The sequence below is a fragment of the Lipotes vexillifer genome, unplaced genomic scaffold (assembly GCF_000442215.2).
Source record: "Lipotes vexillifer unplaced genomic scaffold, Lipotes_vexillifer_v1.1 scaffold258, whole genome shotgun sequence".
Taxonomy (NCBI): Eukaryota; Metazoa; Chordata; class Mammalia; order Artiodactyla; family Lipotidae; genus Lipotes; species Lipotes vexillifer.
The window spans coordinates 1,025,977-1,053,057 of NW_006793735.1; the positions used below are offsets into that span (position 1 = coordinate 1,025,977).

The 27,081-nt window shown below is 41.9% G+C and overlaps 1 pseudogene; it reads left to right on the plus strand.

The window, feature by feature from the left end:
• The first annotated feature begins 4,291 nt into the window (after positions 1 to 4,291).
• Positions 4,292 to 4,783, plus strand: LOC103084179 (60S ribosomal protein L11 pseudogene; annotated as a pseudogene).
• Positions 4,784 to 27,081: the final 22,298 nt, after the last annotated feature.

Genomic DNA, 27,081 nt, shown 5'->3' on the forward strand with positions numbered 1-27,081 from the left:
TTCTGCACCTGGGATTCAACCAACCGGGGATGGTGTAACACTGCCGTATTTACTATTGAAAAAAATACACATGTAGGTGGATCCATGCAGTTCAAACCCGTATTGTTCAAGGGTCAACTGTAAACAACAGAAATGTATTTCTCATAGTTTTGGAGGCAGAGAAATCCAAGATCAAGATGTCAGCCTCTCTCCTCGGTTTGTAGATGACTACCTTCTATCTCTGTCTTCACATGGTCCTTCCTCTGTGTGCACCCATGTCTGTGTCCAAATTTTCTCTTCTTATAAGGACATCAATCATATTGGATTAGGACCAATGACTCTTAAAGACCTCATTTTAACTTAATTACCCCCCTTAATGGGCACTTGTCAATATTCTCATTTTTGAAAAGCAGATTTGACTTGGATATGCAGAGATAGGGGATGCTGTAAGGACAGAGTATTATGAACAAAGTCCAGAAACCTGGCAAGGAAACATCAGGGAATGACAAGTGGACAGTTTGGCTGGCTAGAGAATCAGGTGTGGGAAATGAGGATGGATAGGTGGTGTCATGGGCTGAATTGGGTCCCCCAAAATTTGTATGTTGAAGTCCTAATCCCCAGGATCTCAGAATGTAACTGTATCTGGAGATACATTCTTTAAAGAGGTAATTAAGTTAAAATGAGGTCTTTAAGGGGCACCCTAATCCTAACTATCTTTTATAAACTCTGTGCAAACACTGAATTAGCCAATATACTGAACCATTTCTTCTAAGGGAAGTACAGGATTAGGTTCCTGCGAGCCTCTGATCACATTTTTGTCAATGAACCAGTGAACACATAACTTTGTTTTATGCATGTTTCTGTTTAAAGACACCTTATTTAATATGCACTGTTGATTCATTAACATTAAACTAACAGCCAACTGCACCATAACTCATGCCTGAACAAAACCTACCTAACATCTATATTTTTTCTGTAAGGCACATCACAGCCTTCTTGTGCTTAGGAACACTGGGACAACACTTCAGCACTATGCTTGGGAGTCATTTTAAATAGCAAAACCACCAAGAAAATGCACATAGATGCAAAAACATGGCACTAAATAGACCATGAAAAGTTTACTGGTTTACAGTATGAACTCAGCTGGGAACACACGTCTTGAGCAACTCAGATTTTTTGTTGCACCGCACATGTTTGTGAATGACTGCACAAGTGCTGCAAGTATTGATTTTTTTTTTTTTTTTTTTTTTTCCTTGCGTTATGCGGGCCTCTCACTGCCGTGGCCTCTCCCATTTGCGGAGCACAGGCTCCGGACGCGCAGGCTCAGCGGCCATGGCTCACGGGCCCAGCCGCTCCGCGGCATGTGGGATCCTCCCGAAACAGGGCACGAACCCGCGTCTCCTGCATCGGCAGGCGGACTCTCAAGCACTGCGCCACCAGGGAAGCCCCAAGTATTGATTTTTGAGTTAGAGATAAATTCTAACAAGTAGATGAATTCGCAAACACAGACTCTGTAAGTAATGAGGACCAACTGTACTATTAATCCCATTTTACAGATAAGGAAACTAAGACTCAAAGCAGTTAAGATCTTTCACAAGGTTACTGCTTGTGAAGTTGGCACAGCCAGGAATCAAACCCCACTTTGTAAAAGAGGGAGATTTATTTTTCACCTGTACTGAGTCAGAGTTGAGGAAATCAGTCAAGAACACTAATACAGAGGCTGCAAATAGCGAACAGCCTTTGCAAAAACTTGCCAATTACATGAAGCATGATTTCTGGGAATGGCATCAAGATATTAGTGAATAGCAGTCTCACACTTTAAACAAAGAGAATTGTTCTTAGAAATACAGTAGTAATATATTTATCTGAGGGCCCTAGAGCCCAAGTGACCAAAATCCACAGCCTTTGTTTCTTCAGAGTTCATGTTGTCATCTTCTCAATACAATTCTGTTTGGAGAAAAAAAAAAAAGTGCATTCACACCCAGGCATTACGTAGTATACAAAAGCATAATCAGGGACGTATTATAATACGGCAGTTCAAGGAATTAGTTGTCAAGTCTGTAAAGGGGCCTTCATGCACCAAAAGCATAGTATATCACGATAAGCCATGTTTTAAAAAAGCATTAATTCATCCAAAACAATGTACTGAGCTGCCACTGTGTACTGGGTGTTATGTTCAGTACTCAACATCAGAGTGAATATGAAATAGTTCCTGCCCTGGCCGTAGTCACAGAATAGTGCCTGAGGCAGGTGTAATTGGGTGTGCCTGTGTGTGCATTCCTTGGCGGTTTCACTCTGTTTCCCCCCCTCCCATACTTAATGCATCTGTACATTTGCACAGCTGCTGAGAGCCTCCGAGGAGGACTCAGACCTTAGGACTGAGATACGTATAACATATCAGCTGACCTGGGAATGTCGGAAGCCAAATTACAAAGCAATTTCAAGACCCATGAGAGAGAATTCACCTGAGGCAAGGAGTCCGGAGTGATAAGGAGGGCAGCAAGAGGTTCCGGGAGTCCCAGAGCAGTGGTGGCTTGGGGCACTGTAGGAGAGCTTTTTCTTGCACCTGTCTTCACTGAGCCACCACCCGGACACCACCACGTGTTCCTGTTTTTCTTCCCATCCCTCTGATCTCCGCTTTGTGGAACCCACCTCCTCTTTCCAGCTTCTAAATAAGACTGTCCTAGGAGTCCATCCTCAAATCTCTTTTCTCTTGTATCTCTTCTCACTCCCTAAGTGATCTTATCCAATCTCAGGTTTTTAAATTCGGTCAAGGACCCAACAAGAAACAGATGGCACAGTCAAATTACAGTAGTTCAAGCCGGGCTCACTAAAGGGACTATTTGTAAAAGTGTAAGGACAGCAGTACTCTCAGGCTAGTAAGGGGAGGAGCTGTTTCCACCCAAGGACCAGAAGGGGTGAAGGGACAGAGCAGTTACTGCATCTGGAGAGACAGCTGTGCGGAAGCCCGCCTGACAGGAGCTGTAAATTTTCACAGAGAGGCTCAGGCAGCTGAGGAGAACTGCAGGGAGGGAGTTGGAGAATAAGCTATTCCACCTTGCTCTCTTCTCTTCTGATCTGCTGCCAGCGGGCTGAATCTGCTGGAAACCAGAAGATTGCAGTCCACTGACTTAATCCCTATGGATTAGTCTATATGGAGGCAGGGAGCAGGGTGGAGAGAGAATCTGGAAGGCCTGCAGAGATATCCAGCATGCTCTCATAAGTGGAAGAGTCACATGTATAGCTCCAATGCTAACTTTTCAAGTTGACTCACAATGGCCTGCTCGAACATCTCCACCCGAATTGTCACTTGAGTGTCCCATGCCCAGGTCTGGTCCTTGCCTATCCTGTTCCTTCCCCACTCCCCTGCCAGTTTTACCACCATTCACTTGATTGCTTAGACCCAAACCTAGCTTTCATGCTGAAATCATTTACTTCTCTTACATCCAATCCATGAGCAAGTATGTCAGTTCCACTTTTTTTTTTTCAACAGAGACATCAATGGTTTAATGGATAGGGCTCAGCTCTACTTTTAACTAGTGTCCAGGGAATTCCCTGGCAGTACAGTGGTTAGGACTCGGAGCTCTCACTGCCAAGGGCCCAGGTTCAATCCCTGGTTGGGGAACTAAGATCCCACATCCCACAAGACATGTGGTACAGCCAAAAAAAAAAACTAGTGTCTAGAATCTGGATACTTCTCATCGCCTCCACAACTTCCACCCTAATCCATACCCACATATCTCTTGCTTGTATGACTGCAATAGACTACCACCTGGTGTCCCCACCCCTGCTCTTGTTCCCACTATGGTTGATTCTACTTTGGGCCACGTTAGGTCTACACAGCAGCCAGAGTGATCTTTCTCTAGTCACTCTCTAACTCTTTAACCTGTTTAAATTTTCTCCCCAACCATGTCTACTTAAATGCCTGTCATATGTTTATTCATTTATTTGTTTATTGTCATTTTCTCCATTAAAGTGTAGGTGTTATGAAGGCAGGGATCTTCTTGTCTACTGAGTAGTCCCCTCAGTTGAATAGACTTTCTTGAATGAAAAAATAAATAATATCTCTGCAAAAGACACTGTTAAGAGAATGAGAAAACAACCCACAGATAGGAAGACAATGTTTGCAAAAGACATCTCTGATAAAAGATTGTTATCCAAATTATACAAAGGACCTTTAGAATTCAACAATAAAAAAAATCTTGATTAAGGAATGGATAAAAGTCCTGAACAGACACCTCACCAAAGAAGATACACAGATACCCTTCCCATTCTCCACCAAGGCTCAGGATCAGAGTGAAAAGGAGAGCCCATGCGGGAACTTCGCATCTGTAAGCTCTGCCTCAACATCTGTGTGGGGCAGAGGGGAGACTGACTGAGCCGGGCAGCCTCAGGGCTGGAGCAGCTCACCGGCCGGACCTCTGTGTTCTCCAAAGCTAGATACACCATCAGGTCCTTTGGCATCAGGAGAAATGAAAAGACTGCCATCCATTGTGAGACCAAGGCAGAAGAAATCCTGGAGAGAAGTCTAAAGGCATGAAGTATGAGTTAAGAAAAAAAGAATTGCTCAGATACTGGAAACTTTGGTTTTGGGATCCAGGAACACATTGATCTGGGGGGGTCAGATGTGACCCAAGCACTGGTATCTATGGTCTGGACTTCTGTGTGGTGTTGGGTAGGCCAGGTTTCAGCATCACAGAAGTGAAGAACAGGTTGCATTGGGGCCAAACACAGAATCAGCAAATAGGAGGCCATGTGCTGGTTCCAGCAGAAGTATGATGGGATCATCCTTCCTGGCAAATAAATTCCCGCTTCTATCCAAAGGCCAATAAAGTATACCTGAAACTAATTTAATATAAAATGTCAAATATATATCAATGAAAAAAATTTAAGTAAAACAGAAGCCAATAAAAAGTTTTCAGTAAAAAAGAAGTGATATGCAGATGGCAAATAAGCATAGGAAAAGATGGATGCTCAACATCATAGATCGTTAGGGAATTGGAAATTAAAATGAGATATCACGGGCTTCCCTGGTGGCGCAGTGGTTGAGGGTCCACCTGCCGATGCAGGGGACACGGGTTCGTGCCCCGGTCTGGGAAGACCCCACATGCTGTTGAGCGGCTGGGCCCATGAGCCATGGCCGCTGGACCTGTGCGTCCGGAGCCTGTGCTCTGCAACGGGAGAGACCACAACAGTGAGAGGCCCGCGTACCGTGAAAAAAAAAAAAAAAAAAAGAGATATCACTACACATCCATTAGAATGGACAAAATCCAAAACACTCAGAATGCCAAGTACTAGCAGGGATGTGGAGTAACAGGCACTCTCGTTCATTGCTGGTGGGAATGCAAAATGGTAGAGCCAACTTCCAGAGATGGTCTGGCAGGTTTTTTTTTAATTAAACATAGTCTTACCTTATGATGCAGCAATTGTGCTCCTTAGTATTTACCCAAATGAGTTGAAATTTATGTCCACGCAAAACTTGCACACAGGTGTTCATTGCAGCTTTATTCATAATTGCCAAAACTTGGACGCAACTAAGATGTCCTTCATTAGGTAAATGGGTAAATACACTGTGGCACATCTGGACAATGGAATATTCTTCCACACTAAAAAAAAAAAAAGAGCTATAAGTCATGAAAAGATGTAGAAGAACCTTAAACGCATATCACTAAGTGAAAGAACCCCATCTGAAGTGACAATATCCTATATGATTGCAACTATATTACATTTTGGAAAAGGCTGAACTATGGAGATAATGAAAGGACAGGTGGTTGCCAGGGAAGAGCAGAGAGGGAGAGATGAATAGGTAGAACATGGAGGATTTTTAGGGCAGTGAAACCATTCTATATTATACTATAATAGTGCATACATGCCATTACACATTTGTCATGGAATATAAAATACCAAGAGTGAACCCTAATATAAGCTATGGCCTTCGGTGACAAATAGGTTCATTGATGATAACAAATTTACCACTCTTGTCCATGATGTTGATAATGGGGGAAACCATGTATGTTGTGGGGGGAAGGGGGGTATATGGGAACTCTCTGTACTTTCTTCTCAATTTTTCTATGAAACTAAAACTGCTCTAAAAGTGAAGTCTATTAAAAATAATATGTGTGGAGACCCTGGAGAAAAATGGACCATAAATCTAGAAAACCTGTCCCACTAAACTCTGAAAGTAATCAGAACCCTGAAAAACCCTAGTTTGGTTCTCTGATAAAAAATGCAATATGTAGTATGGTGGAGGAGGCTGGAGGTGGGGAGGTACTGCCTCTGCAGCTCCAAATACAAAAACCATCGGGAAAATCTCCAGTTAGTCTAGCTTGGGTCACAAGACTGCTTCATGACTCAGGGGCAGTGGGCTATTAAGAAAGAATGAACCAGATTCACTTGCCAGGGACTTCTTAAGCCAGAGGACACCAGAAGGGCCATCCCCAAGGCTGAAATCCTGATACATCCGTATATATTGTTATATAACCACTGCTGGAATCCCCCAAGTACCTCTCTGCTGCCAAGTACCTTGGCCCTTTGCCATGTCCCCTGGACTTCCCCTCACCATCCAGCTACTAAAAGAGTAGCTCCACAACCCAACTCAGCTGCTATGATTGAACTACAATTTGATCAATTGAGCCACCCCATAATAGTTGTTCAATACTTTGACCGGGGCCAGCTTCATGAGTGTGTAACCTGTGTAGTTGGAAAGACCCTGCATTTAGAAGGGCCCTGTATTTAGTTTATTGCTTGGCTGTCACCATCTTGAAATTCTTAATTAATTTTGAACCAGGGCCTTGCATTTTCATTTTGCACTGAGCCTCGAAAATTACACAGCCTATTCTGATTTTCCCTTTCATCCCTGGAGGGTGGGTATTGTGATTACACGGTTGAAGTAGAGGAAAAGCTATAACAAAGGAAAAGTAAATGCTGACCACATTAATTGATATGTCACTGAACATGTACACTTGTAATCTGAAGGATGAATGCAGTCCTTGGGACAGTTCAGGGAGGAAGCTCTTAGAAGTAATGAGCCCTAACACAAGGTTCTTAAAAGTACTTTCAGAAATTAGAAGTGTGGTTGCCTATGGAGGGTGGGTGGGGGCAGGGATTGAATGGGAAGAGGCATGTGGGAACTGTCTGTGGTGACAGTAATGTTTTATAGCTTGATAGGACTTTGTGTGCATTTTTCAAACCTCAGCTAAAGTACATCTAAGATATGTGCATTTCATTGTTTGCAAATGTTATATCAAAAGAAAACCTATAAACAAATATTTAACTCTAGTCAATGATATGCATGCTGAAGTATTTAGGGGGAACTACACTCATGTCTACAATTTCGATGCTGGAAATGCATCAAAAATTAGATGGATTAAAATATGAATAAGGGGATGGATGGATGGACGGATGGCTAGATAGATAGATAGATAGATAGATAGATAGACAGAGATGATAGATAGACAGGTATGTGATAAGGCCAGTAGAGTTAAATGGTAATGGAAGACTCTGGGTGATGAGTATATGGGGATTCACTGTAAAATTCTTTCAAATTCCTATGTCTGAACTCTTTTATAATGAAACTTGGAGAAAAATACTTTCAGAATAAAAGCGCAGCTTCCATTTGCTTTTAAGATTTACTAGTGACGGGCTTCCCTGGTGGTGCAGTGGTTGAGAGTCCGCCTGCCGATGCAGGGGACATGGGTTCGTGCCCCGGTCTAGGAAGATCCCACATGCCGCGGAGCGGCTGGGCCCGTGAGCCATGGCCGCTGAGCCTGCGTGTCCGGAGCCTGTGCTCCGCAACGGGAGAGGCCACAACAGTGACAGGCCCGCGTACCGCAAAAAAAAAAAAAAAAAAAGATTTACTAGTGACAAACACTTTAATGGGCTTGGCAGGTACTGTGAGACAGAACACCTAAGCTAATAGTTGAACTGTATTTTGCTTAAATTAAAGACTCGAACATGCTCTTTTCAGATCTCCGAGTCCTTAAAAAGTTTATGAAGAGTGTTTGTAAAAGGGAAGATTGCTTGTGCTCATCTTAAAGCCATTTAGTGCCTGTATGAGCCTGGGAATTCTAAGTCCTCGGGATGATCTATAATGCATGGAGTGTATGCTCTCAGCAGTGTTTTTCCTCTTTTCTTGACGTCAGTTGCCATTTGTAAGGGTTGCCAGGGTAATGACATCTAAAGACAGGCCTACAAGAAAGGACAGCATACTCATTTTTTCTCTTTTAGCATCAAATATATTTAAAATTCATAACACATTCAGTTTGATGAAATTCTACTTCACAGAGAACCAAATTTCAAAGTACAGAAAAGAACTCTCCCACTCCCCCCACTACCGCCCACCAACCTGCCCTTGTCTTTGCAGCTCTGCTCTTAATGACTGGAGTTGTTCGAAACATACTTTTATATATGCCATGGGTTTTTTTCTGAGGAAAAAATTGTGAGGAGGTGTTGGCTGTATTTTATAAAATAATTTTTGGTAAAGTCAACAGAAAGACCTAGTTTACCTCAAAGGCAGGCATGGGAAACATTGGAATGTTTAAAAAGGGAATATTTCAGGTTCCTTGGAAAGTATGTGGCTTTTGAAAATTAATTAAGAAATAATACTTGGGGTTATCAGTCAACATGTTTAACTGATATATTTCTAATGGGATAGGTTTGTCACATCACACTAATTCTAAGTTTTATATCAGTAAAAGGGTAAGTTTTACAACTTTACACATTGACAAATATATTTTTATTTTGGCAGCAATAAATAAAGCATCACGTGTTGAGGAGGAACTCATCACAGTTAAGCTGAATTTCATTCTGTTTTGAAATGAAGTCAACCTAATATTAGAAAATTGCATTCTGGCATGAACCTCAATATTCTATTTCTGTTGGTGGCTCATTCATTTCAAAATAAGTACTTACTGTTGTAAACTCTTAAGTGTGTATCTTTTGGCATTATTGAAATTCATTTATTTACCTTTCAAATGAAGTCCAAACCATTAAACAGGAGTCGTTTTCTAAGGAAATCCTTTGCAAGATACAGAAATCTTTTTATGCTTGAACAAACATTTTAAAATGTTTTATATGAGATACAGGGACTTCTTGTTCTTGAGCAAGCTTGCCCTCTAGGATGCCAACTGTAGAGAGTCAGAAACACATCTGTCCTCAAACACCCTTAGATTCTCTTAATAACCCATTGTGAATTTGATGATCAAATATATTTACTTTTTTTGTGACAATTTCTATTTTCAGCCTGAACCACTCCTTGGCAAAAGATTCCATAAACTTAGTACCAAGTGTGTAAGATTGTATTTAATAATATACCTCTCTTTATGCATCTTAGAAGTGTAAGATTCAAGCTTCAAATCATGTGCCCCCCCCTTTTTTTTTTTTTTTTTTTTTGCGGTACGCGGGCCTCTCACTGTTGTGGCCTCTCCCATTGCGGAGCACAGGCTCCAGATGCGCAGGCTCAGCGGCCATGGCTCACAGGCCCAGCCGCTCCGCGGCATGTGGGATCTTCCTGGACCGGGGCGTGAACCCGTGTCCCCTGCATCGGCAGGCGGACTCTCAACCACTGCGCCACCAGGGAAGCCCATGTGCCCTTTTGCTATGAAGTTTGATGGAAAATTCTGTGTCCACTCCTTTCCTCATTTCATGGGATGGGATCATACCACTTTGCTGAGTCTCCACTAGAGGCTCAGGACTCAAAGTCTAAAATCCTGGAGATCATTCTCTCTCCTTGGGTTATTTTGGAACTTCCCCAGCTCCATGATGCCTTCCTTGAGAGTGATCAGCATTTCACGTGAATGTGCAAATGGATTTTAGTTTGATCCTTAAAACGAACAGATTAATAGATGCTGAATGGTAACATCTTCATGGGGTGAAGAAATTGCTGGCGCAGGAAACGGGTCGGGAGGATAAAATTACAATTCAAAATACCCACTGGGTTGTGTTGGCTTTCTCAAATTTTCTGAGCCTCTGTTTTGCTTGAATTTTAAGGGTAAGAGACATCTATTAGTGAATCCCTTATAAGCAACCTTATGACAGTTCATCAGTCATTGAGTCCCTGCTTTGGTGTCTGGCACTGCTCTGGAATGTTATAGAATTTGTGCCTTCCTGTGACTTTCCCAAGTATCAACCTTCAGAGACTATGTAAAGAAAACCAGTATGACCCTCTGATGCAGGCACAATCTGTTCTTCCCTAAGCTCCTATTCCTCACAGATTTTCTGGCTCTGGGGTTTTTTGTCTGGCTCTCCTTCTTACAGTGACATTCTTAGACCTCTTACCGGTCTTCACCAACACCAGCTCTGTGCTGCCTGGTTTGCTTAATTCTGGCAGACTGCACCCACTGAGACAGCCTCGCTCCACTAGCTCTGGCCTCAGGGACCCACCCTGGCTCACCTTCTGCCTCCACTCAGACTTTCCACCAAAGGAAAGGGATTAGACATGTTAACTTTTTCCAGACAGATTTAAAATGCACAGGGGGAGTCACTGAGCAGAGCTCACAGAGCGTTCATACTGGGAAGCAACAGAGTTGAGAGCTGTGTGACCCTGGGCAAATTACCTAACGATTCTGAATCTGTTTTCTCTTCAGTAAAATAGAGATGACAATGTTTACTTCACTGTGTTATTGGAGGGAATTAAATAAGATAATGTACAGAAAGAGCCTTATGCATAGCAGTCTTTTAAAAAGATGGTAGCCAAAAAAATTTAAAAAATAAAAATAAAAAGATGGTAGCCATTATTACTTTGAGATGATTTCTGAATTATTGTGTGTAATATTTGTGTGGAAGTCTGAGCCTAGGCTTAAAAACAACAACAACAACACAAGTTTGGCCATAGAATTTTAAAGTGAAAATGAAGAAATGGCCCATAACTGCTGTATTTATTTAAGCTTCTAATTTTTTTTTTTTTTTTTTTTTGCGGTACGCGGGCCTGTCACTGTTGTGGCCTCTCCCGTTGCAGAGCACAGGTTCTGGACGCGCAGGCTCAGCGGCCATGGCTCACAGGCCCAGCCGCTCCGCGGCATGTGGGATCTTCCCGGACCGGGGCACGAACCTGCGTCCCCTGCATCGGCAGGCGGACTCTCAACCACTGCGCCACCAGGGAAGCCCAAGCTTCTAATTTTTATGCATGCTTGTTCAACTAGCATGTATTAAATGCTTTCTATTTGCCAGGTGTTATGCGGGCAATAGGTAGCTGAGTAGATGTTCCTCTCCTCCAGGGATTTGCAATCTAGCTGAGAAGACAAACATGTAAATAACCATCTAGTGACATGTGACAAATATTGAAAGGGTCATTGCTGTGAGAAGCCCTTGACTCTGCCTGGAAAGGACTGGGAAGACCAAATCCACGTTCTCAGTTCCCTGTAGAAGCAGCCAAGCAAAGAGGAAAGCTTTCCCACTGTTGTGCCAGCCAGGGTTGAAAACTGGTGGCCTGCGGACGGTATCAGGGCTGCAAATTTGTTTTGTTTGATCCATACAGGGTCTTAAAACCAAGAATATATTACATAAGAGTCCAGAATTATGGATTTTCCTGAAAAAATTACAAGATGTGACCTGGCAATTCTGGACTGTAATCAACCAGATCCAGACTAGCTGCTTTGTTTTATAACCAAAGCTCTTGACTCATCTGTCTGCCCTACCTGGCCTCTGTAGGCGTTTGTGATTTCAACCTTCCAACAGACACACCTGGGTCCAAATTCCAGCTTTACCACTAATTGTATTGCCTTCAACAGCTGACCATCAGTTACCTGTCTGTTAAATGGGATCGATAATACCACCTTTGTTTTTATTTAGAAAGTGGATTCTAGAAGAGCATGGATTGGAGCAGAGCTTTTCAAAACATAAAACAAAAAACACTATGCTGTACACCTGAAACTAACAGAATACTGTGAATCAACTCTACCCCAATTAAAAAATAGACAACTTTTGTCAGTATCACCCAAGAAAGTGCCTCTTAATGTTTACTGTACATCGGAACCATCTGCATATTCTGCAGACTGTGCTTTTTCAACTCAAAGAACTGTGTCATCTAACACAATCCAATACAGCAATCACTAGTCAGGTGTGACTATTGAAATTTAAATCAAATCAAATAAAATTCAGTTCCTCAATCACACTAATCACATTTCAAGTGCTCACTAGCTATATGTGGCCTGTGGCTACCTTACTGGACAGTACAGTTGCAGAGCAGTTCCATCATCATGGAAAGTTTCATTGGACAGTGCTGTAGACAACAATGCCCAATAAATCCACCTGAGGTTATCCAATTGTCTGGGGGGATCTAATTTTGTTTGACCTACTGTGTTTTACAGATTAGGGTTCCAAGTCTATGGAAGTAGATGTTAATGTCTAGAAGATTGTTAAGTTGCAAATTATTTTTTTTTAATTAATTTATTTATTTTTGGCTGTGTTGGGTCTTCGTTTATGTGCGAGGGCTTTCTCCAGTTGCAGCAAGTGGGGGCCACTCTTCATCGCGGTGCGCGGGCCTCTCACTGTCGCGGCCTCTCTTGTTGCGGAGCACAAGCTCCAGATGCGCAGGCTCAGTAGCTGTGGCTCACGGGCCTAGCTGCTCCGCGGTATGTGGGATCTTCCCAGACCAGGGCTCGAACCCGTGTCCCCTGCATCGGCAGGCGGACTCTCAACCACTGCGCCACCAGGGAAGCCCGCAAATTATTTTTGTCCTACAGAGATAAACACATAATTTATGTCCAGTGGAAAAGAACCTTAAAGGTTTTGGTTTTATTGCTCTGTAGGACATTAGTCAGTCTTCTCTATCTTTCTTTGCAATCTTATCTAGGATTCTTTTCTTCCAATGGTGACACACACACACACACACACACGCACGCGCGCGCACGCACGCACGTGCCCACACGCACAATCTCCTATCCTCCCCTCTGAACCATCTATTTCCCTCATAAATGAGGTAAGAAAATCTTGGACATTATATATTTGTATGGAGATCATGTTTCTAACTTTTAAAAATTTGTACTATTTAAATTTACACTTTGGGCAAACTATGTAGCCTGCAAAGCCTCACTGAGGAATACTTTCTAAAACAGAGACTTTCCTCATAGGGTTCTTAAGAATTAAATGGGATAATGAATATAAAACATTTTATGCAGCTCTTGGCATGTAAAAATTGCTAAATAAATGTTAGGCTTTATGATTATTATTTAAGAACTCTTTACCTTAAAGCGTTCTTAAATAATAATCAGCGTGTTTCTAGATGTCTAAACATCTCAATTCCTACTTTCAGGTAGCTCCATTCAAATGCTGGAAGTCCCAAATACATTCTGGGCACAAAGCCTGTATCTCCCAACTTTGGCATCACTCTATCTGCACTCAGTACCTTTTCATCCTTTCTGCAGCAATGGGAGAAATTTCCCGGCCAACATCTGGCTTCAGATTGTGAGAGAAAGTCTTCCAGGCTGAGAACCACTGAAAACCCTCCCCTCCAGGCGCCGTGCTCTCTTCTCCCTCCCCCTCTCCTCTACCCCTTCCTGCCAGCCCAAGTCCTGGATTCCACCCTTCCTGCCTGGCACCATAAATGCTCCCTCCTGCTGCTGCCTGCCGTCACTCAGGCTTAACTCTTTAACTGCTAAAGACCCTTTTCCCAGAACGATGTACAAACTTACAACATTCTGATCTTCTGGGTTGGAGAATTGTTCACAGAATTCCCCTTTCCTTTCCCCAAAGCCTTCTTTCCCATTCTACAGTATCCATTTGTACCAATCGTATATAAAATTAAATTTTGGGGGCTTCCCTGGTGGCTCAGTAGTTGAGAGTCCGCCTGCCGATGCAGGGGACGTGGGTTTGTGCCCCAGTCTGGGAGGATCCCACATGCCGCGGAGCGGCTGGGCCCGTGAGCCGTGGCCGCTGGGCCTGAGCGTCCGGAGCCTGTGCTCCGTGGTGGGAGGGGCCACAGTGGTGGGAGGCCCGCGTACCGCAAAATAAATAAATAAATAATAAAAAAATTAAATCAAATTTTTGTTGGGAATGGCACCAAAGTTATTTTTTTTATAGCTCAGAGTGTTTATTGAAGATCTTCTATACGTGCAACACTGTAATGTCTCTATCATCTAAGGAACTACTCAACATAGAAAAGAGAGAGGAAGATTCTGTCCTCTGTTTTTCAAAACTTATATACCCATGCTATGAAAACTCAGTCTAGAGCATAACTTGACAGGGTCTCAGCACAGAGGCACAGTTCGGATTTTTGCAGTAAACATAGTAGAAACAGTGCTGAGTTAGAGAGAATGAAATCGAGATGTCTGGAGAGAGATCTGCAGATCACTCAGAGCTTTAGAGAAAGGCCCTCCAGTCTCCAAAGGGTAGCCCTCAGTATTATGGGCCCAGTTTTGGTTTAGACATTAGAATCTTGTGAGGAACGTTTGGTTAGAAAGCTGCAAATTGGATTGTAATATGTTTTCTCTTCAGTGATACTTGGGTGGAGAGAGGCGAAGAAAGCTTGAATTCAGTTTGAGGCTAAATACTCATATCCTGACTTTGACGCACAACATCACACGCAGCCCTTTGTTTCATCGCAGAACTCATGTTCTATTTATTTATTTATTTATTTGGCTGTGTCGGGGCTTAGTTGTGGCATGCGGGCTCTTTGTTGCGGTGCCCGGGCTTCTCTCTAGTCGTGGTGCACGTGCTCTAGAGCACGCGGGCTTCGTTGCCCCACTGCATGTGGGATCTTAGTTCCCTGACCAGGGATTGAACCTGTGTCCCCGGCGCTGGAAGGCAGATTCTTAACCACTGGACGACCAGGGAAGTCCCTATATTCTATTTAAATTTTGAGTTGCATCTGAAAATAAATCATCCTCAACACATTGTCAAATGGTAATACTTCCTATTAGGATGCTAATTACATGGACAAATATCTAGGTAAATTAGGTCAGTTCCAGCTGTATCAATCTCAGTTTGCAATTCCTACCTGTAAAACCTGGGATGAGTTAGTTAACCTCCTGTGCCTGATTTCCTCATCTGGGAAATGGGGATAATAATAGTAAATGGCTGACAGGATTGCTGTGAGGATTAAATGAATCAATACACAAAGAGCACTTAGAAGGGTGTCTGCTACATTGTAAGCACTGTGTTAACTGCTATGTTAATTTTATTGTTTTTTTTTATTATTAAGCCATTCTACCTAAAATTACTCAGTGTGCTAAGATCGTGACCTTTGAATATTTGTATAGAACTTAGCATCCTGTAAATAGGAATGGGTATTCAATATCTGGCTGTCATACTAAATAACAAACTGCAATGGTGTCAGTCTTAGTTGTTTAAATGGAGAAGCAAAGCACAAAGCAGTAAGAACAATTCCACCATTTTAAGATGTGACCATTCTAAAGTCAATTCTTTTTTTTTTTTTTTTTTTTTTTTTGGGGTTCGCAGGCCTCTCAGTGTTGTGGCCTCTCCCGATGCAGAGCACAGGCTCCGGATGCACAGCCTCAGCGGCCATGGCTCATGGGCCCAGCCACTCCGTGGCATGTGGGATCCTCCTGGACCGGGGCACGAACCTGTGTCCCCTGCATCGGCAGGTGGACTCTCAACCACTGTGCCACCAGGGAAGCCCGAAAGTCAATTGGTTTTTTTTGGCTGCTCTGAGCGGCATGTGGGATCTTAGTTCCCTGATCAGGGATCTTGCCCATCCTACTCCTGGACTGGGGCATGACTCCTGGATTGGGGCATTGTTAATGTTATATCAGTCAGGTGTGTAAGGGAAAAACCAAGGTAGATAACCACTAATTTAACCAAATAGCCTAATCATTGGTTCTCAAAAGGTGGGGACCCGTAGCATCAACATCACTGAGGAACTTGTTAGAAATGCAAACTTTTTTTTTTTTTTTTTGCTGTACGCAGGCCTCTCACTGTTGTGGCCTCTCCCGCTGCGGAGCACAGGCTCCGGACGCGCAGGCTCTGCGGCCATGGCTCACGGGCCCAGCCGCTCCGCGGCATGTGGGATCTTCCCGGACCGGGGCACGAAGCCGTGTCCCCTGCATCGGCAGGCAGACTCTCAACCACTGCGCCACCAGGGAAGCCCAGAAATGCAAACTTTTAGGCCCTTTGCCAGGCCTAAAGAACCAGAGACTCTGAAGGTGGAGTCCAGAAATCTGTGGGTTTTTTTGGTTTTGTTTTTGTTTTTGGCTGTACTGTGCAGCATGTGGGATGTTAATTCACCAACCAGGGATCGGATCCTCGCCCCCTGCAGTGGAAGTGCAGAGTCCTAACCACTGGACTGCCAGGGAATTCCCTAAAGTCAGTTCTTTAGTAAGGACCAAGAAATGTTCTAAACCAAATGCTAAACTCTGTGTTTTAGTCTGTTAGGGCTTCCTCAACAGGATACCACAGAGTGGCTTAAACAACAGAAATTCTGTTTTTTTTCGTAGTTCTGGAGGCTGGAATTCCAAGATCAAGGTGTCAGCAGGGTTGGTTTCTGGTGAGGCCTTCTTGGCTCGCAGACAGCCATCTCCTTGCTGTGTCTTCACCTGGCCTTTTTCCCTGTGCACGCACACTCCTAGTGTCTTTCTTATAAGGACACCAGTCTCATTGGAGTACAGTTCATTCATGTGACCTCATTTAATCTTAATTACTTTCTTAAAGGTCGTATTGGGTGTTGGGGCTTCCACATATGAATTTGATGGGGAGAGAGGGACGAGGACACAATTCAGTCCATAAAACTCTGCCTCATTCCCTTGCCTTAAAATTTTTATTCTCTTCCCTGGCTTGAGAGTAGGTCCAACCTAAGTCATGATGACTAAGAGGGTTACCTCTCACCACACTTCTAGGCTTTTTCTATGTCTTGAGCAAAATTCATTGTGTGTTGTTTTGCTTGAGGTATGTTTTTTTGGTACTCATTCTGTTCCCTGCTCTTAGAATGCCTTTCCCAACCTCTACATGTCCACATCATATCTATATCTCAGAATCCAGCCTAGCTGCTGCTTCCTCCAGGAAGCGTGTCTCAATCCTCCCTGATGGAAATACTCCCTTCTCGGCTGAACTCCCAAAGTATGGTGTCTCCCTTTCAGAACTTTTCATTTTCTCTATTTTTCTTCAGCTCCTCTGTGAGTTCCTTGGGTGTCAACCAGTTCTGATTCATCCACCATAATCCTTCCCCAGCGTAGAGTCTTATTCTACACAGATGTTCCAAAAAATGAGTTGAATGAAATGTCAATTGCATGCCAGTGACAACCAGGTAGGAGCAGACAGAGTAGGAGGGATCTGGAAGGACAAACACCAAAGCATAACTGTGGTTATCCTTAGAGGAGTGAGATTTCAGAGATCTTTCATTTTATATTTTGTATATTTTTGAATTGTTTGAATTTTTTGATCTATATGCCTTACTTTTTTTAATAAAAAAAAGTATTGAAAGTTTCAAACACCTTTAAAAAGAGGTAGGTGGGAGGAAGAAGACTGATGTCAGGAAGCATGGTTATTAGACCTAAAACGCATTGTCTTTGTGGCCAAGATAGTGAAGGAGGAGGGCTTTGGAGGCACCTGACCGAGGTGTGTACACATGCAGAGGTGCTAATCCTCAAAAGTAATTTACAAGGTTTTTTAGAATTACTTGATTATTTAAGATATGTGCATGAATTACTGACAAAAATGAAAATTTGAAAAAAAAAAGCTGTGCATGATAATTGCCTTATCCTTAATTTCTATGGTATTGAAAAAATTTTAAGTATATGTAATGAAATCCATTTTGAAATATAATTTTTATCACATATCGAATTTGCAACTTATCATTTAATTTTTCTCTTCTGGTCTTTACCACTACAGGGAAAGCTATCCCAGAGTTCCAGAGACAAAACAGAGATTGTTTTTGAAATTAAAAAACACAGGAACTTCCCTGGACGTCCAGTGGTTAAGACTCCGTGCTTCCACTGCCGGGGGCGCAGGTTTGATCCCTGGTCAGGGAACTAAGATCCCACGTGAGGCACAGCCAAAAGAAAAAAAAGCAGTCTTTCAGTGATAATTGGGAGAAGATAGACTTTAGTACAGTAAATGATAACATAGTTGGGGGGAAAAAAGGTAAAATCTATTTCAGAATGTTCCTTCAGATTTTTAGGATTATCGACACAAAGCTGAATTCACACACACACACACAAACACACACACAACTACTAAGAGAAGTTAGAGATATTTATGCTCATTACACTTAACAACACATAGTGTAGAACCTAAAACTATGGTGGGTTACTTTCACTCCGCTCTGAACACGAAGTAGAAATGAGTCCAGAGAAAACGTGAAGTGTGCTTTTTCCAAAGTCCAATCCTGCCATAGAACACACTGAATGTTGTCCTCTGGGAGAGAGGCAAGCCATTTAAATTCAGAGAACACATTCTCAACACTGGCAAGCTATTTTTAGCTCAAGCCGTAGCTTAATTTGGAATCCAACCAGTTGAGGTCTTGCCTTTTCCTTGGATTGATTTTTTTTAAATGGCAGTAGATATCTATACACATGGAAAAGGAGTTTTAAGCATTTTAAATGTTCTTGAAGAATATATATTCTAAAACCCGTTGAAAAAAAGGTTCACGGTAGAGCTTTGAAACTTTTTGTTTATCTGTAGACTGTTGTTTTAAAATTCACAGTGTATGGCCCTAAAAAAAGGAAAGATGCTTTTAATTAGTTTATTCAACCACAGTTCTGCAGGGAAGCCAGCCTGCACAGCTACCTGATAGAATAGCAACTCTGCCTTGATGCCAGGTGCCTGGCCTGGGAGGCCTGACCAAAATAAAGATGTGGGGAATTTCTTGGCTTCCAGGAGAATGAGTTTCTCATGCTCAAAAGGATCTCCCCGGGTAGCCAGACACTTATTCCATCAGCCATGATGACTCGGCTGCTGCAAAGAACCTGCTCCTGACTGTCCCTCATTGAGTCTAAATTCAAATTCTAATTAATTAAAATAAAATTAAATATTAATTTTCTTTGTCACACTAGCCACATTTCAAGTACTTGGTAGACACATGTGGCTAATGGGCTGCCATATTGGGCAATGTAGAGCATTTCCACCATGACAGAAAATTCGACTGGACAGCACTGGTCTACACCAATGACAAAATAACATTAGGCCATTTTGTAAGAAGCACTAGATAGGGAGTTGAGAGACCCAGAATTTGGTCCTATTCCAGCTTTTTTTTTTTTTTTGACAAGCCCTTATGTAGTACTTACTATGTACCAAGTGTAATTCTGAGCACTCTATAAAATCACTTAATCCTCACAACTATCCCCATTTTCCAGATGAGGAGACTGAGGCACAAAGACATTAACTTAGTGAGCCAGTAAGTGGTAGAGCCTGGCTAGGAACCAGGAATTCTGACTTCAGAGTCTGTGGTCTTAAGCACTACTTAATGCTGCCTTTCTGAAAATCCATGTGACCTGGGGAAATTTCTTCACCTCACTCATCAAATGAGGAAAGCAGACCGAATGCCCCCGAGGTCCTTTCCGCTGCCAATGGCCTAGGATTCATTCACTTACACAGTGGCTGTTGAGTGTCTGCTCTGGATGGGGGTATATTAGATGCTGGGTATACATCAACAAACAAAGCCTACACGGTCCCTCATAGTGAGAGAAGCAGACATTATTCAAACATAAATACATGGACAATTGCTGTGGGGAGCAGTGTGCCAAATGATTGGCCTTCAGTACTGAGAATGTTTAATGAGATTTGACCCAGTCAGAGAGGCCAGGCGTGACTCCTGTGAGCAGGTGAAACTTGAACAGTGCAATCAACACCCAGAGGAGGGACGATCAGGGGGCCTGCACTGTCCTGGCTGCTGCCACCCAGTGAGGGTCAGCTGTGCCCCCTGCAGTGATGTGTTTACCACGGGTCTCTGTTGGGGGGCAGTGGCGGGGGAAGGGTGAGGCTGAAGGCTTGGGTGAGCAGGACCACACAGAAACCAAATTTGCCCTCCCTTAGGGCACTCCTCTCCCTGGTTTGCCCAGATTCGTGTCTCCTGGGCAACCAGTGCACGTGCCTACGTCAGAGTTAAAAATGGAACACAGGCTAACATCTGTAATGGGGACCGAAAATAATTTGGGTGTCAGCCTGTGCACAACTTAAACACAGGGGCTACCTGAGCACATGCCTGTGTCAGTCACGTCCATGGGTGACACAGCAAGCGTGTGCAAAACTGAGCTAGGAAACTTTGAGTTAAAGATCTGCTTCAGGGCTTCTGACTCCAGAGACTTTGCTCCAGAAAGAGTACTGATTCTTAACTCTGTAAGTGGGAAATTTTGTTAAAGAAAAAAAAAAATTAAAAAGAAGGAAAAGAGCAAACAGGAACCTTGTTCTGAAGAGGCTTCTTCTCCTCTCACTTTTCTGCTGTGGGTTTTCCCCAAGACTCAAGCCTCAGTTTCTTCCTCTTCAGCAAAGTCACTCTATTTCATGACTTTAACCAGCACCAGTAGATGGTGCAAATATAGACAGGAGGCCACCAGGGATCCTGCTCTAGCCTTGAACCTGGACACTAGGAAGAAAGCCTGCCTTCTGAGACTTAACTACTGAACAAGGGCAGTGGTTCAGAAGAGTGACTGATTCTACAGAGGCACCTTAAAATGACAGCTGCAAACTCAGTGCTTACAGTGGCAAGACAGGTGACAGAAACGAGTGATGCGGGCTGGGTGGAGTTCATGGTGAACTAGGGATTTTGTGCTGCTCCTATGACTCCAGCTAATTGTTGCCCAGTTCCTTTTTTCCATTTTGCTTTTTTTAAAAAAAGAGAAGTCAGAAATCTGTATTTTCATGTGCTATGTGGGCAATTAATGCTGTACACAATTAATGCTGTCCTGCAGATGTGGACTGTGACACAATCCACATCTGCAGGACAGATGTGGTCTTTTGCTCCTAAGACTTGATAATCTCACCATATCTAATGAAAAAGGCTGCCTATGGGGAGAGGAGTGGCCAGAAAAAAAGAATAATGAAGGGAGGGTGAGTATAGAGTGAACAGAGACCAAGGCTCTGTAATACTGCAATACCAGGTAAGCAGAGCACAAGAATCCGCTCCACATAACGGGTGTGTATTGAATCACCTGTGTGGAGATGACTGCCTCAGATGGTTATGGCTTGGTAACAACAGCTTCTAGAATTATGCAGCTAACTCTAGTCACTTGGGCTTGGTACTCCCCATGCTACTTCTGCTTATAATTTGGTTTCCCAAGATCTATCCACAGATAGAGAATGCAAATATGAATATCCAGTTTATTTGGTAGTTTCACTTCACCTCCTAAAATAATAAATAGGCATTCTGATTTTATAAATTCATCTCTTTTGGTTAAATCCAGGACCTCATAATCTTGATAATTAAATTTGTGATGATATATATATATATATATATATATATATATATGTATGTATATGTATATATATATATATATAATGACATATGTATACCAGGTCTTAGATTTGGAATCAGTCATTCCTCCAAGGAGCCTTGTCTTCATGAGTGGGAAATGGTATTTAAAGGCCACAATCTGTGCTGTCATTACATCTAGGCCTTTTCTGTGGTCAGAGCTAGGAAATACATATTTCTGTAAACTTAAAAAAAAAAATCACAGGCACATACTGATATTTCCAATTCAAATTTAACATTACAGGGATATATATATATATATATATATATAAATATATATATATATATATATAATATTACTGTGGAAAATCTTGATTCCTAACATTAACATAGTTATTTGCTTTATCCTGCAATATAAAAAATAGTTACAAAATAATATTACTGTTAAAAATAAAACGATTTAATGCATGAAGTTTATGATTTCTTTGCAGCTCTATTTGTCCCTAGGATATATCCCACTGATATATTAATCCAGTCAAAATTCTGGATTAATAACTTGAAGTAATTAATTTCTCTGTGTAGTTATATCACCAACTTGATACGCAGTTTAAAACAAGGAAACATTCATTTTAATTCTTTTTCAATTTTTAGAGATTGCTTTTTCTTTTTTGACTTACCTTGGAAATTTAAAATATTAACAAGATGCTAAAACTGTAAAATAAAGTGTACTCTGGGAAGGATTACTTCCATCTACATTTTTATTAGTTTGGGGTTATGCAACATTTTGTTTTGCAAATATAAGCATATAGGTATCTATTTTAACCGTATCCTCTTCATAATCAATAGTGAGAGGAGTGACCAGGGGAGACTCACACTGCCCTGGCTGCCACTCCAGTGAGGGGTCAGCCATGCCCACATGTCCCCCATGGTGGTATGTTTGCCGTGGATCTGTGTGGGTAAGAGCATTGTGGTTACGTAAGAAAATGTCCATATTTGTCTTTCCCATTTGGATACTGTCAGTTAAAATTCATTATGTATAAAAGCCAAAGCATCCCTCTTCTTCTTGAACTAACTCTGCCTCCAAACTTCCCTCTGTGTGTTCTCAGCACCTCAATTCTCCTAATCACCCAGTATCGAAACTTTGGTCAACGTGGACTTCTCTGTTCTGTTTAGTCTCATACTCTATCAATCACTAAGACATCTGACATCAATATTTTTTGAGCATCAACTATATGCCAAGCACATGATAAATAAGACATGATTGGTGACTCCAAGGGGGAGCTTACATTTCAGTGGGGAAGTCAAAGAAAAAATAAACGATCCCAGTATGGTGTAAGGTGCTGTAATCGAAGTAGGCAGGGGATGGTTTGGGAGAACAAAGGGAGTACAGAAAACTCTAATGAAGGAGAACTTCGTAAAGGAGTGATGCCTGAGTTGAGTTTTGTGGGGGAAGTGGGAGTAGGATTTACTCATGAGAAGAAGAGGATGAAGATGAGAGAAAGAGCATTCCAGGGGGAGCTCAGAGGTAAAAGAGAGCAGGATATGTTTCAAGAACTACAGGTTTTTCAGTATTCATGGAGTGTCACAGTTTGGCGGAAGAAGAAAGAGAATCAGAGACCTGATGGTGAAGAATTTTGTTTCCTTACCATGTTACAAATTTTGGTTTCTTACATGCACTCTCGGGTAAGCCCTTGAAGGATTTTAAATTGTGTAGTGATATAATCAGAACTGCACTTTAAAAAAAATCGCCCTAAGTTTGGTCAGAGAATAAGAATGAAATGAAAGAGGAAAAATCTGAAGGCAAGACTAATGCCATAATTCAGGGGAGAAACGCTGAGTGCCTGAACCAAGGGCAGTGGCAGAAAAGATGGTGGGAAGAAAACTGACTTGAGAGAATTGAAGGAGACAGAACCAATAGGACTGGCAAATGGATGGTGACTCTAGGACACTCCCAGACTTCTGTTTTTGACAACTAAGTGGGTAGTGGCACCATTCACTTAGAATAGGAGCACAAAAGGATAAGCAACAGGCTGGAGGGTGGGGAAAAATGATGACAGTACCAGTTGGAATAACAGTATGAGCAAAGTATTCCTTCAACAAATATCTGTTGAACTTCTACTCTTGTGAAAGGCACAATGTTTTCTTGGGAGTTTGCAACAGATTATGATATGCAGGAGTTTATTTACAATAGAGAGAGGATTAGAGAGGGTGACTTAGGAAAAATGAGACGGAAAAGAGCAGAGGGATGAATATTAATGGGGATGAGAGTATGGAGCTTGCATTTGAGAATCATGAAGAAAGTAACTGATCTCAAGGATCCGAACAGTATGTTGACCTAAAGTTGCTTCAGTATGAATGGACGCTGACACCACGGAGAATTTCAGAGGCTGGAGAACCTTCTTTTATCTTCTTGGAGCTTCCTTTTCATTGTCATTGCTATCACCAGAGCTCAGACACTTTCTTCCTGTTCCTTTAATCTGTGTATTTCTCCTTCTTTTTGTTTGTATTTTTTATTTTAAAATATTTTCCTTAAAAATATTTTCCTATAAGCAAAAAGAAGAAAATTTAAATACAGTTTATAATCCTGTCACTCAAAGATAAATACTGTTAATGTTTTAGGATAATTTTCCATTTTTTTCCTAATGAAGGGCAGAGAGGAGAGAAAACATATTTTTTTATTTACAGAAAGAGGATCGTATTGTATATTTTGGTTTTTAACATGCTTTTTAACACCGAAACAGTATAACAAGGATCTCTTCCTCTGCCCTTAAAGGTTCCTCGATAGCATAATGTTTAATGACCTAATAGCACTATGTTGTATTTTATTGTCATTTCCAATTTTCAGGATTAAGAAAAATTCTGACCATTCCAACATTATGCCATCTTTCCCTTCTCCAAATTCAAAATGTTTATTGTCAGTGCCACTTATTTTACCTCTTATCACAATCTACTTTATGGTATTTTTATACTGTTTTTTAACTTTTTATAAGCTTGTGTTTTGGTTTTACCAAATATTGTGTGTATCAGCTTAGGTTGTTATGCTGCAGTAGCCAGCAACCCCCAAATCTCAGTGGCTTACAATAACAAAAATATATATATTTTTAATAAATTTACTTATTTTAATTTTGGCTGCATTAGGTCTTTGTTGCTGCACGTTGGCTTTCTCTAGTTGTGCCAAGCAGGGGCTACTCTTCGTTGTGGTGCACAGGCTTCTCATTGCAGTGGCTTCTCTTGTTGCGGAGCACAGGCTCTAGGCATGCCGGCTTCAGTAGTTGTGGTGCATGGGCTTCAGTAGTTGTGGCTCGCAGGCTCTAGAGCGAAGGCTCCGTAGTTGAGGCGCACAGGCTTAGTTGCTCCACGGCATGTGGGATCTTCCTGGACCGGGGCTCGAACCCGTGTCCCCTGCATTGGCAGGCAGATTCTTAACCACTGCGCCACCAGGGAAGTCTCAACAACAAAAATATTTATTTCTCACTCATATTTCATGCTCTTCACTTTGGGATGTGGGCTGAAGCAACCTCTATCTGGGACATGCCATTCTGTGGCAGGGGAAAAAAAATTGGGGGGGAGTCATGAAATGACCCTTAAAGCTTTTGCTTGAAAGTTTTTTACATCACTCCCACTCATACTTTATTGGTCAAAGCAAATAACATGGTGAAGCCTGATGTCAGTGGGTGGGGAAGTAGAATCCTCTCACATGGAGAGACAGTGAGTCATTGAAGCAATAATAAAATCCACCTCAGTTCTAAATTCCTATGGATACATGTGTTTTGCTTATTCTTTATAAACTAGGTGGATTTTGTTGGAAAAATTATTAAATAGCTTTATTTTTCTTACTGTCTTTCAAATATGACTGAGTGGCATCCCCTTTCCCAACTATGGAAGTTATCTTGGGCAGAACTGAAAGATTTTCTTACAACTTTGAGGTTTTGTCTTTATGACTTAAAAAGTTCAGTTTGATCAAAATTAAAACTTTAATCCCTCATTCAGTTAACACTTCTCTGTTCCACAGCTGCTCTTAATCAGACCTAGGTTTGGACACTTGCAGTGAGTCTGTTTATCTCTACTTGTTCTAGCTCTTCCCTTAATCATTTTGCTTCACTGGTGCCACATTGTTTTAAGCCCTCTAACAGATGCAGAGTTTCTGGCTCTTTCTCTTATGGGATGTTTTGTGGGTTGTTTAAAGACTCCTTGCTAGAGGTCCCCATTGCACTGTTCTCTGATGTGGGCAAGCATCTTCCAGTTGACCCCACCACTATTCCCATAGCTCTTGCTTCTCACTTTACACCCCAGGTCCACTCTTCCTCTCAGGGCCATCTTGTCAGGTAGACAGACCTCTAGAATGAAGATGCTTTAAGACACTCATGCTGATCACCTACTGTGATGTCCAGTCTGGTTCACTGGAAATGCTCATATTTTTGCTCCAGCAAATTCTGAAAGTGCTACTATTCCCACTACAGCCCTCACTCCTCACTCTGTCATCAGCGGCAGCTCTAGTGAGCCCTTGCCTTTAGACTTCCAGGTGCAAGTCAGTTTTGGGGTCCTCCAGACACCTGAAGACCCATGGCAAGTTCTCTGAGATGTTCTCTTAAAGTTTTTTTTTTTTTTTTGCGGCTTGCTGGATCTTAGTTTCCCAACCAGGGATGGAACCCAGGCCCTTGGCAGTGAAAGTGCCAAGTCCTAACCACTGGACCATCAGGGAATTCCCTCTTACAGCTCTTATCTCACTTAAGGTGGGGGTGGGATGGGAAGATTTCAAAGCATAGCTCCCCAATAACTGTTTCCAAAAGTGACTCTCACCTCCAACAGTCCTCATCTCATCTACAGGCTGGAGGTGGGAGTTGGTCTTAGAGTCACAAAGTTAAGTTTTATAACCTCTTACCAGTTCCTTAAAACTCCTTTTGTCTACCACTTTGGGGCAATAACCATTACAAAGACAAAAGAATATCATGTCATATATATTCAGAATTTATATTTTCTGTGACATGTTTTACACCTAAACTGGTTAACGTCAGGCATGAGAGAGATGGGAGAGGGTGACATCTAGTTATGTTTATAAAAAGTTACCTCTTTCTTATACCTAAGATAGCTGCATAGAAGACTTTCACCACTACTTTTTTTTAAAGCACAGACTTGTCAAATAGCAAACAAGATTAGAAAGTTCAGAATTCTGATTGATATAAATGAAAAGGATTAGAATACCAAAGGAAAGCAGTTATGAAAACTTAACATGTCCCATCTATCCCTGGAAACTCTGATCAACTGGGAAAAGGGTTAGAAAGATCTGGGAATTCAGAGCTCAGTCATACCCCAGTTTAGTTCAACTTAGCTTTATCTGTTATTAATCTTATAAACAAAAGAAAGCAATGCAGAGACCCGGGAGTAATATTTCAAATCTTGGTTGCTAGCAAATGAAAAACAGATTGAACAAGTTTGGCTTATGATTCATTCTACAATTGAAAGCCATTGCCCTTTAATTTAGCCTTTTGAATGCAACTATAGTAGGTTTGCATCCTTGTATCTGGATAATGAGCCCACACACCATGAAGGCTGATGGCTGTGTCTGGGCTGCTTGCTGGCACTACATAGCACTGAGTGCAATGACATTATGCTCCCAACGGTGTTAATTATAAGGGTCTTAGAATAGAAACATGGAACAGTAAATCAAAGATGTTCTTAGTTCACCACTAGCAAACAAATGGCAGAAATTCTCTCTGTTGGAGGTAAAACCACTGAGATATTGACTAGCTACTGAAGCCCAGGATACTTTAACAAACTGTGTAGTTGATAAGAGGAATTTTTTTCTG